Below are 10,871 nucleotides of genomic sequence, written 5' to 3'. Positions count from 1 at the left end.
CGACCTTTTCAGCTAAGAGTGGGACACCCAAGGAAGAGTATTAAGCAACTGCTGACCATAAACCGAGGCACCTTTCAACTTGATAGAAAGAGGGAATCGTAGGTTCATGTGTTTAATATTAGGCCCAAAAGAACTTTTTTCTCAAATCAGGTACCTTAACTGGAGGAGGGGCTGAGGCATTTGAACATTAGATAAAGCCAGTTATTTGGCTAGAAAGCCTGAATTTAATTTTGTTGGTAATCCACAAATAAGTGCTTGCATATTTTCTATTAGTTTAATACACAACAATCCACATCTGCTTAAACTAAATAAAAATAATTAAAAACTCCTATTTTATTTATACAAGGCAATTTTCTATCACTCACAAGCCACACTTGTTTTTATCCCTGGTCTTTGTGTTTTAAGAACACTTTAGGGCTTATGTTCAGGTTTTGTCCGGTATTTCACAGTTCAGACTTCAGTTTAGTGACCCTTAAGGAGTGCTAATGAAGTTGAATACTAGTGTTTAATCCTCTTCAGAAATACTAACATGCCCATCATCCAAAACAGCCTCCTTAACTGCCATTTGGCCTGATCCAAAGCCCGCTGAAGTTAATGGGAGTTTTTCAGTCAATAACTGAAAATTCAATTCATCAGCTCAGTTAGTAGAATTTTAACACTTACACAGCTGAGCATCAGACACATACTATACAGGCACCTGTGTTGCTCCCCTCAGGTTAAAGTCCACCAATGATAACAAAGGACAGTACATCTTTGTTTATACCTCCTACAATCACACTGGTGGGAATTCCATTAGACAGATGCATAAATGCTACAAATAACCCCAAAGGGGTTTTTTGCATATCTATGTTTACATCCAAAACAAAGACATTCTTTATTCTTCAAGGAAAGTATAGCTCAGTTGTCAAAAATGCATCCTGCCTTCGAATTAGTCAAGAGGAGACTTCAAGTATTAAAAATAAAAACAAAGAGTTGATTCTGTTGCTCATTCCTTCAGTTAGCGGTGATATTTCAGCATGGAGGAGGTATTTCCTACTCTAACACTGTGACTTCTAGACACGTTTCCATCCCCAAAGACAAAGGTCTCTGATAGGACTTAATTTGCTTAACTGCTTTCCAGCAATGTTACCATGCTGACCAAATGGGGGCTGACCTGAACCTTCTATATCCAGCGTGTCTTTTATCAGCTAAAGTTAAGGCCAATAGAGATTAAGAGAAAAGCCTGATAAGACTGTTTTCTCTTCTCCTATGAGCTTCTAATGATGTATACAGATGGCAAGGTTTTAAAGAATGCAATGAGTGCTTATTTGGGCCTGTAAAAAATCACAGACAAGAAACCCTCTCTCGCTTTTTGTCTTCCTAGCCCCTATTTTCTTCAATCGAACCACTCTTTAGGGAAACTAAATTGCTTTTTCAGTTTTTATTTAAACCCCAACCACTTTTATTATTTACATCTGCTGGCCTCCTTATTTATGTCCCTTTCCACTTCCCTACAAACACTCCCTTACTCACAGGGCTGCAAGGCATTATGGTTCTTCAGACTCAGCAGGAGAACTCCACACTGCCTTCAAACAAATAATTAAAGGGAAGGTTAAAGGTTCACCTAGAGGTCATAACTTTGGATACTGGTCAGAATGTTTACATTAGTTTAAAAAAAAAAATGGGCATCCTCTGAAGTGTTTTTTCAATGGGGTTCACCCACAATGCAGGACATTAAGAAAATGTTAAGTCCTGAAAGGTTTAACTTGACAACTGGCTCACATGTATGAGCATACAAAATTTGGATTTACAGTGTTACATACTCAACCAGGAGGCAGGCTTTATGGGATGGATTTGGAAAACCCAGCCTCTGTTTCTGCATGCACTTGACAGCTATTCACTTCCAAAGGAAGACATTTTACCCTAAGTTTATTAAACCCACAGGAGTAATTCTAGATCTTCTATATGAACTACTAGATGATTCAGTAGGTATTTTCTGATGAGGGAGCTGAAGCCCTGAAAGTGAGCCCCCAAAACTTTACTGCCCTACAGAAAAAAATCCACTAGGGAGCCTTGTACTAAATTATATGGCCACATATTTCCAGTAAAAGCTGAAAGACCATAGATATAGTTGCTAATGAACACAGTACTTGACTTTGAGCCCTACTTTCTGGATGTTCCTTTTCACTTCTGCAATTTTGTACATGCAAAGAATTACAAGTGCAATTGATATCACTTAGACAAGCATGTACCTTCCTGTGGGAGGGAGGAGTACAATCAAGTACTTAGACATTTAGGTTTTCAGAGGAGCATAGGGGAGTTAGGCACCCAATTCCATTGAAATTTAATTCCTTTTGAAAATCCCAGCCTTAAATTGCATCACTTATGTCCTCAAGTAACTATATCTGTAACATTACATCTGAAATTATTTGTATCAACAAAAGAGCAAGTGCAAAAGCAGATTCAGTGTTCAGTTCAGGCTGAAAATCAGGTCCAATATTCATTAGCAATGGCTATATCACATAAGCTGCCAGCACAACTGGCAGAAGTGCACAGAATGTAGTGTTTATGTATTATTATTTATAATGCACCATAAATGTGAATGATACATAACAGAGAAATGGAAGCCATAGTCCCCCTGTCCTAGACGTAACATTTTTTGAGTGCTTTTCTTTTAAATGCCTCAGAGCACCATTTCTGGGGCCAAAATTCTGGGGCCATTTCTAGGACTAAAAAGCAAGATCTGGTCCTTGCAAAATAATTCAGTTCATGCATTATAGAAATGCTGTAATGTTTGGCAGAAATGTTTTAAAGAGGCATTAAAAGACCAGTGAAAAAATGAAACAAAAATACTGATAACACTATTTTCAGTATTATTTGGGCCCCTATGAAACAAGAATTCATGGCTCTGTTACTTAGCACTAATTGCCAGTCTTGATGGTAGCCTTCACACAGAGACCAAAGACTGAAAGGGAAAAGGTGGCTGAATTCATCTCCAATGGAGAGAACTGCTCTATTATTAATCCGAATAATTATTTGTATCCTAATAACATAGCGGTCGTAATCAAGATCAGGGCCCTATTTCACTAAATCGTGTATAAACACGGAGACATGCTCTGTCCCTGTCTGAATCACCTGGATAGGCAAGGGAGGGAGAAAGGTAGCATTATTGTTCCCAATTTTATAGAAAAGAACTGATACAGAGGGAGATTAAGTGACTAGCCCAAGGTCCTACAAGGAGTCTGTGGCAAACCCAGAAATTTAATCTTGATATCCCCAGTCCCCTTCCTGTGATCTGTCTAGTCCACCATCCACATAATCATATTAACATTCAGACACATTGGCAGGGGTGTAGGAGGGAATCTCACATTGCCGCTATAGGTGCCATACTTGTTCTGTGGATAAATAGGGGACTTCAGCCTCCAGGACTGTCAATTTGGCACCTTTCACAAGCTATACATTCACACATACGCAGAATTTGGCTCTTACGCTGGAATGATAAACGTGGTGTGTACTGCTAAGGAGAATACATGTAATTGGTGTACTATGTATAATACAACTCTCACTCCCAACATTTTGCAGATTTCAGATTACTATCCCTACTAATTCAAAACAGTGGACATTGGCTATGAAAGGATGTATTTCTGTTAGCATTGTTACATAAAGAAGTAAGGGTCAAAATCTATTCGCCTTTCTCACTAATGTGGTTCCACTAATTTCATTGGAGCTATTTGTGTGAGCAAGACAAACGGTATAGATCAAAATGTAAGATGATGTTGACATTTAAAAGAAATCTCATTGCTTTCAAGTTTTTTATCTGTGCTTAGCCAAAAAAAGCAGCAGAGGTAAATTAATGAATTCTACAGTTTGCAGAATATCTTAAGCGTAATGAAGTTACGCTTAAATGTTGTTGCTAGCCCCTACTGGTAATGGGTTGGACCAGCTGACCTAAGCTTGTACCATCTCTAATTATCATCATTCTAATATTTTTAAAAATTGCAGCTGTTCAAATGTCACTGCCTTTTTTAATCACAAATCCTTGTTCTGTATTTTGTAAGAAATCATACAAATTGTTTAATCGCATCAACACATTTAGTTACCATTTTCTATCTCGAGTCACCTTAGAATTATTTTAAAGTCACCTTAAAGTCCTAATACATTTTAATTTTATGATAAACAACATTCTGCTAAACTTTTAAAGAAATAGTAATGCAAACTGCAAAAGAGAATATAAAGCAGATACAGATCTCTTGGTCTGCATGATCAAGCATGACACATTAAAATACATTTTTTTAAGTTTGCCATTGGTTTTATTGTGCAAAATTTGGTTTTTAAGTGATGGCCCATTCCATTAGTGAGCCTAGGGGGATTAGTACCAGCAAGTGCACTAGATCCTGCACTGATTTATACTGAGTAGCTTGCTTCAGCATCACTGTAAGGCTATTGGAAGACATTCATTTCACCTGCATAAGGCCACAACAATCTGGTTTTATGTGGGTGACACACAGCAGTGTTTGGAAACATGAAATTCATCCCCAACCTGGGACCAGAGTGGCTGGTTGAAGCACAGAGCTGCATTCAGTCCCAGCCACTACCTTAGGTTATAGGCTGGCAATGAGGGACCTAAGTGGTGTCCTGGTCCTCCACAACAAAGTGAATTTCCCTTCTTGAGAACAAGGTGAGGTACAATATGAGGCCAGAGTTTAGCTCTAAACTTCATCAGTATCACTATGCTCTCTTGATTGGACTTAAAATATCCATAATAGACTCTGACATGTTAAAACAACACATTTCTTTAAATCAATCAACTCACTGCATTCACAGAAAGACCCTCAACTCTTTACACTGAAAAAAGAGAAAGGAATAAATCCACATAAAGAATACACTCCCAGTGCACTCCAAACATTAAATACAATAGTGCCTTATCTGAAATTAGATTTTAAGCTGTTTGGGGCCAGAACCATGTCTGCCTGGGGGTTTATAAAGGACAGACAGAGATCCTGGCTAGGGATTGTGGCACTACTGTAATAATAATAAGAATAATTAATAATGTTAGATTAATATATTTTCTTCTTCTTTTTTTTAATGAGAAATCTGGTCTACCTAAAATTCACACCCCTGAGAAATGTAGTTAACTCAATTTAAGCCCCAATATAGACACTGCTAGGGTGATGGAAGAATTCTTCCATAGACCTGACTGCTTCCTGGGGGGGTGCATTTATTACAGTGAAAGAAAAACCTCTTCTGTTGCTATAGCAAGTGTCTACACTGATAGCACTACAGCAGCATAGCTGTGCTGCTGTAGCACTTGTACAAACATAGTCTGATTTTCAAAGGCTTTTAAGCACGTAAAGATGCCTATCCAAATCAAGCCAGTCAATCCAAATCAATAGGAGTTAGGCACCTAACAAATTAGGTGCTTTTGAATATCCCACTCGGCATCAAACAGCATCTTTAGGCACCTAAATACCTTTTAAAATCTGTTCCTTAGTATTTATGAAAGTTGCCAGATTAAGAACCCTGGAACTTGAAGTTTTCTTCCCAGCTGCTAGATACAACGGAGAGTGTAGCAGTGCAAGTTTTTCCAGAAAGTTCCACCAATGTGCCTCAACCCTGAATTTGGGGATGTCATTTCTAGGGGTGAGATAGTAATCCAGGCTTTGTGCCCTTTCATACATTTGGCCACTACCATCTCAGGTTACATCATACATTACAAACTAGGAGTAAAATTCTCTGCATCTGATTTCCATCACCCTGAGCCATCCAGTGAAATCTTTTTTTTAAATATTCGGTGCTCTGTGTAACAAAGCAAATTATGGTTTTGTTGTGTGTAAAAAAATATTTTTGTTCACATTTGTGGTGATATTTTGTGAACAAAATGTAATGAACTCCCCCCCCGCCCGCCCCCCCCCCCCCCCCCCCGGCAGGTTTGTTCCACATCATTACATAGCACTTAACATTTCCATGAAATGTCTGTTTTCCCATTAAGACCCCAGTTCAGCAAAGCCCTTACGTTAACACCCACTGAAGTCAATGGGATTTAAGCATATACTTCAGTGCATTGCTGAATATGGGCCTAAAACAGGTAAAAACTCCAATATATGCAACTTTTGATGGGAAAATTATTCTTTGTCCAAATGATATTTCAAAATTTGAACTGTGAAAATGTCAGTGGTTTTGTTCAAAAAAGCCAAGACAATAAAATTTACAGGGAGAGGTTTTCTAATTTCTTTGTGATTTTTTTGCTGAGCTCTGTTCATGTTGCTTATGTATCTGACACATTTCTACTGTCCCCTTGAATGTATAATTTCAGAGGAACAGAGCTATCTGGTAGAGTGGAATCTGAAAGGCTAAAATTGCAGCAACATTTTTATATCTATAAATATACCCCCTTTAAAACTATTCATTGTTTATCAATCAGACTTTCATTTTTGCAGCTGAAATCTAACCATCTTGGTTTATTTAACCTTTTCCCTCCAGTGTGTGTTTTAAACTGACAGAATTAGGTTTAGGTGGCCTTTTGTATGGCTGTCTATAAAAATGGTTGATAAACCCCTTGTTTCTGCTTCACTGACTCTGTGCCACACCTGTTTGCCAACTCTTATATGCAGCATTCCTTATAAGAAAATATAAAGCTGAATGTAGCTTCTTGGATGTGAGCCAGCCAAAAAAGCTCCCTTAAGTTAAGAATACTGAGAAGTGGAGTCACTTACATGATTGATTTTCAAAGAGGGGGAAAAAAAGAGAGACTTATTCCTTGGCAAAATGTCTTAACACAGGATTGGATAACTCTGTGAGAGGCGTGGTAGGTATTCCTGGGAAGATTATGGTATTTTAAAATGGCAGGGCTGGCTGCCTCTTAGATAGGTGGATACTCTTTGTTCACTGATAGTTCCACAGATCTCTGCCATGTCTTGTATGTCACTTGCAAAAGTATCACTCTCATAGAAGATGGCAATTCTGGAAATTACATTACACCACTCAAAAGACTGCATTTCAGTATTGCCAGTCCCAAACATTCAAAAATCATGAGTCCGGCTGCCAAAAAGCATGAGAGTGGTTTAAAAAGCACGAGGTTTTAGATATATAAAATTCTCTTTATTTACCTTCTGGTTTTTGAGCCTTTGGGGGAACGCTTCAGATACATTTTCAAGCATTTTTCCACAAGCATGAGAGCTAGAAACTTACTTTAAAAAAAGAAAAGAAATAGAAATAAAGAAAGCCAAGATTCTCACCTAACCACTTTTCTGTGGGAGCTGGGACTTTAAGTTAAACATGAAATACCACAAAACTCCTGATAAAATCACAAGAGTTGTCAACACTGGTATTTATTTAGCTCACAGAAAATGTGTGTCTTTAAACATGTAGCTCTTCTACTAGGTTATATTTCTGGGGCACAGGAAAATGATTGGGTTCAAGCCAAGAGTTTGAGGGTTTTTTTTAACAGCCATTGCTGGTAGCACATACACTGAAACGCTACAGTTACACTTGTTTATTCCATATGTTAGGTGTTCACACATGTGGACTGTACGGGAATCTTGCCTATGCAGAACTTTGGTGACAAGAAAATGAAACCTTTTTTCTTGTATTCAGAGAAAGTTAGGACTGAAGCATACAGCGCTGGCCCTGGGTTTTGCAGAGTCCGATATGATTGTCGCTCCTGACTGTTTTTCCCCATTCCAATGTGCACACAGTAATCCCTGGCTGCCTGCCTGTGTCCACTTCCACATACTTGTTTATGTGCTCTATGGCCCCTGGCGACCTCCTCCACTGCATGTAGCAGGAAGCCAGGAGGTGGAGCCAAAACATAGCTTTCCAAATGGGGTGTGCAGATGGACAAATCAATTTGTGCTGTGAGTGACCTGCTGGAGTGAGATGGGGCCACGCTTGAGAATATGGGATGGTGCCGTGGCTCCATGGCCGGTGGTTTGAATGCATATCTATGTTCTTGGAAGAGTGGGACCATACGCTAACACAGTGATCACAGAAGCTTAGTGTTGCCACTGTACATATATTGTCTAATAATTATATCCTGTAGAATGCAATTAATTTCTCTGAGGAAATGGCGCATCTTCACTATTACAATTCCATTTTTGCAATAAAAAGTGGGGCAGCTCCAGGACTGAATACTACTCCATTTTTACTTTGTTAAATTGTATAGTGGAAAGGGGATTGCATTATCCAGGATTGCAAATATCCTGTGAAACCCTATTGTGAATGAGAACCAGTTAGGGGAATAAATCGGTTAACACTGAGTTTAATGAAGAATTCCCACTACACAAAGAACCCTCTACACACACAGATTTTCATTATAAGCTTTCATGATTTTTTAACCTGGGTGGAAAATTATCTTCTCTTTCCCTTGGAATTCTGAATGATAATAAACACTATTCAGTGACTGGAATCACACCTCATACCACATAACAACACATCCCAGCAGGTCATGATTTTTGAAGCAATGTCTGTTACTCTTTCTGAATGCCACCAGATTATTCATATATGGTTATTTATCATGCACCGTAAAAGCGATCTTTCAAAGGTACTTGAAAGGAAGGGAGGAGACAAACAGACAGAGCTCCTTAGCCATTCATATCTTAAAGATAAAACACTAAGTCAATAGACATAAGTTGTAGTATATTACCTCATCCTGTACTTGATTTATTGCAAATGGGAAGCAACTAGAAACTAAATTACTCTGAAAGTTTTACAACTGACATTAAAATTCCAGGTCTGTATACATACATCTTATGGAAACTCTGAACACAATTTTAGCTAATTTGGCATGTACTCTGCTTGCTCAGGACTGTCCACATTAAAAGTGAATTCAGATCTTTCTATTAATTCCTAACTAACCCTTGTATTTCAAGATGTGTTAATTTGTCATGTTAAACTCATGGGATGCAATTTTGAAAACTGGGAACTGCTGAGTGTTCAGCACTTTTGAAAATCAGGCCACTTATTATGGGCCTTAAATGCAGATATGGGCTCCTAACTTTGGTCAGCCATTTTTGAAAATCCTTATTTTTGTAAATTAAAGTCACTTACACAAAGTCCTAACTAGTTAATATTCAGTTTTCAGCTATTTATTAATTAACCTGAAGAGGAGAATACACCTATACATTTAACCTCTGTTTAATGTTGCATCTTCACGATGAACTAAACATATGAATTCTCCATCTTACTTCTCAGCGGAAACTACCGAAGTATTAACTTGCCAAAAATGCACAAAGACGTTTAGCAGTTATGTACTGGATGTGTTTGAAGAGATCAAGGTGCACTCACATGTCCTGTGTTACGGATAGCTCTGATTAGCTTGTCATCTACTCTGAAGAAGATGTAGCTCAATTCTCCTATGCTGTGTAGCAGGCCAGCTGTTAGCTGTCTGTCAAGCACCTAAAGTGGACAAGTAGTCCAGGAGCAAAAATGTCACTCCTTTGATCTGGCAAGGAGCAGCTGCTGATTTATAGAGTAGGACTTTGTTCTTCCGTTCTATTTTACTTTCTTTCCTAAGGCAGAACCACAAAATCCAGCAGAAAAAAAAAAAGTGCCGTTCTCTGCAACATCAACAAGCTCTGACAACTGCAACAGGGTTTTTCTTGGCCCTAACAAAGCTCTCAGGCATCTCCTTTGACGCTCACCTTTTTTTTTCCTTCTTCTTTTTGCAATGTGGTAGTTATTGTTTAATTCAGCTTCTGTAAATGGAATGGACTGTGGCCAGCAAGCCTGGGGCATAAACACACCTGTATGAAAGAAGCCTTATTGTAGCAACCATCTACAACCAACCTGCACATGCACTACCAGTTTGTGAGTTCAGAAAGAATGCTCCATTTACCCTGAAAGCAAATTTTGTCCAAAGTGAACTATTTTTTGTATCCACTGTCCTGTCTGGGCCAGGCTTGTATATTTTTTTCATTGTTATTAAAATCTTTAAATCTAAAGGCAAAAGGATTAGGGAAATATGTATTTTGCCTATCTGTCAACCAGTGGACCTTAGGAAATTGGATCTTAACAGCTGTTTTCAAAATCCACAGCCAAAATAAATTTATAGAAGCACACTACTGAAAGTTTGAGAACTGCTGATCCTAAAGATTGGAGGCAGAGCTGCTGCAGCAGACACTGCCAGCTTATAGTAACATAGTCTTCTATTTGAGAAACATTTTGGGAAACGGTATTTAATAAGCGATAGATTTTGACATGATTAAAGTTAATCAGAACATCACATCAACAGCATGGAGTAAAGTTCTGTTCAGATTTTCTAGATTATATTGCAGAGAGCCAAGCAGTTTCTAGGAGGTGCTCAGGACCCTAAGTAGGGAGCTGAGTTCCCCCACTCCCATAGAAGCAACTGGGGAGTTACCTCTGTGAAGCGGTGACCTTAATCCATTTCTCAAGTTTATTAAAGGGGGGAAAAAAGGCTGTAGGCCACAAAAGGACACGGTATGGAGTTACTGTGTTAAGGAGTGCATAAACCTGTCTGTACAGCGTTTGCTAAGAAACCAGTATGAGTTCAGTGTTTCAATTGGGTGCGTATACGTGTATATGCCATACTCAGACTCCTTATTGCTGCAGGCTGACAAGAAGAGGAAGAGGTTTAAAACACAAAAGGGGAGCGAGTTGAGTGAGGCAGGGTGGCAGCACCACTATTTTCCAAAATGAGCACATATGCATACAGGTTAGTTTGTGGAAACAAATAAATACTCTTACACCCAAGGCCCTAAGGGAGGCAGGAGAATGATGGCCTACAGCAGAGCATAACATGATATATGAAAAACTGTGCTGTCAGTGGAACAATAGAATATTAAGCAACAGTCCATAATAACTGGAGAATGTTTTAATTATAGCTATAGATACCTTCCTCTAGCTGGTGGCTACTAAAGTATATATGAGAAGAA

General features: G+C 38.6%; 1 protein-coding gene across 6 annotated transcripts in view; it reads right to left on the bottom strand.

Annotated features, from left to right (window-relative positions):
- The window catches only part of MEIS2 (Meis homeobox 2), a 180,718-nt gene that overhangs the window by 7,206 nt on the left and 162,641 nt on the right, over positions 1-10,871 (bottom strand). The gene's annotated exons all lie outside the window — the stretch shown is intronic.

Source organism: Emydura macquarii, unplaced genomic scaffold, assembly GCF_026122565.2.
Source record: "Emydura macquarii macquarii isolate MOO-44397 ecotype Brisbane River unplaced genomic scaffold, CSIRO-AGI_Emac_v2 contig_1876, whole genome shotgun sequence".
Classification (NCBI taxonomy): Eukaryota; Metazoa; Chordata; order Testudines; family Chelidae; genus Emydura; species Emydura macquarii.
This window is presented reverse-complemented; position numbering and strand designations above follow the sequence as displayed.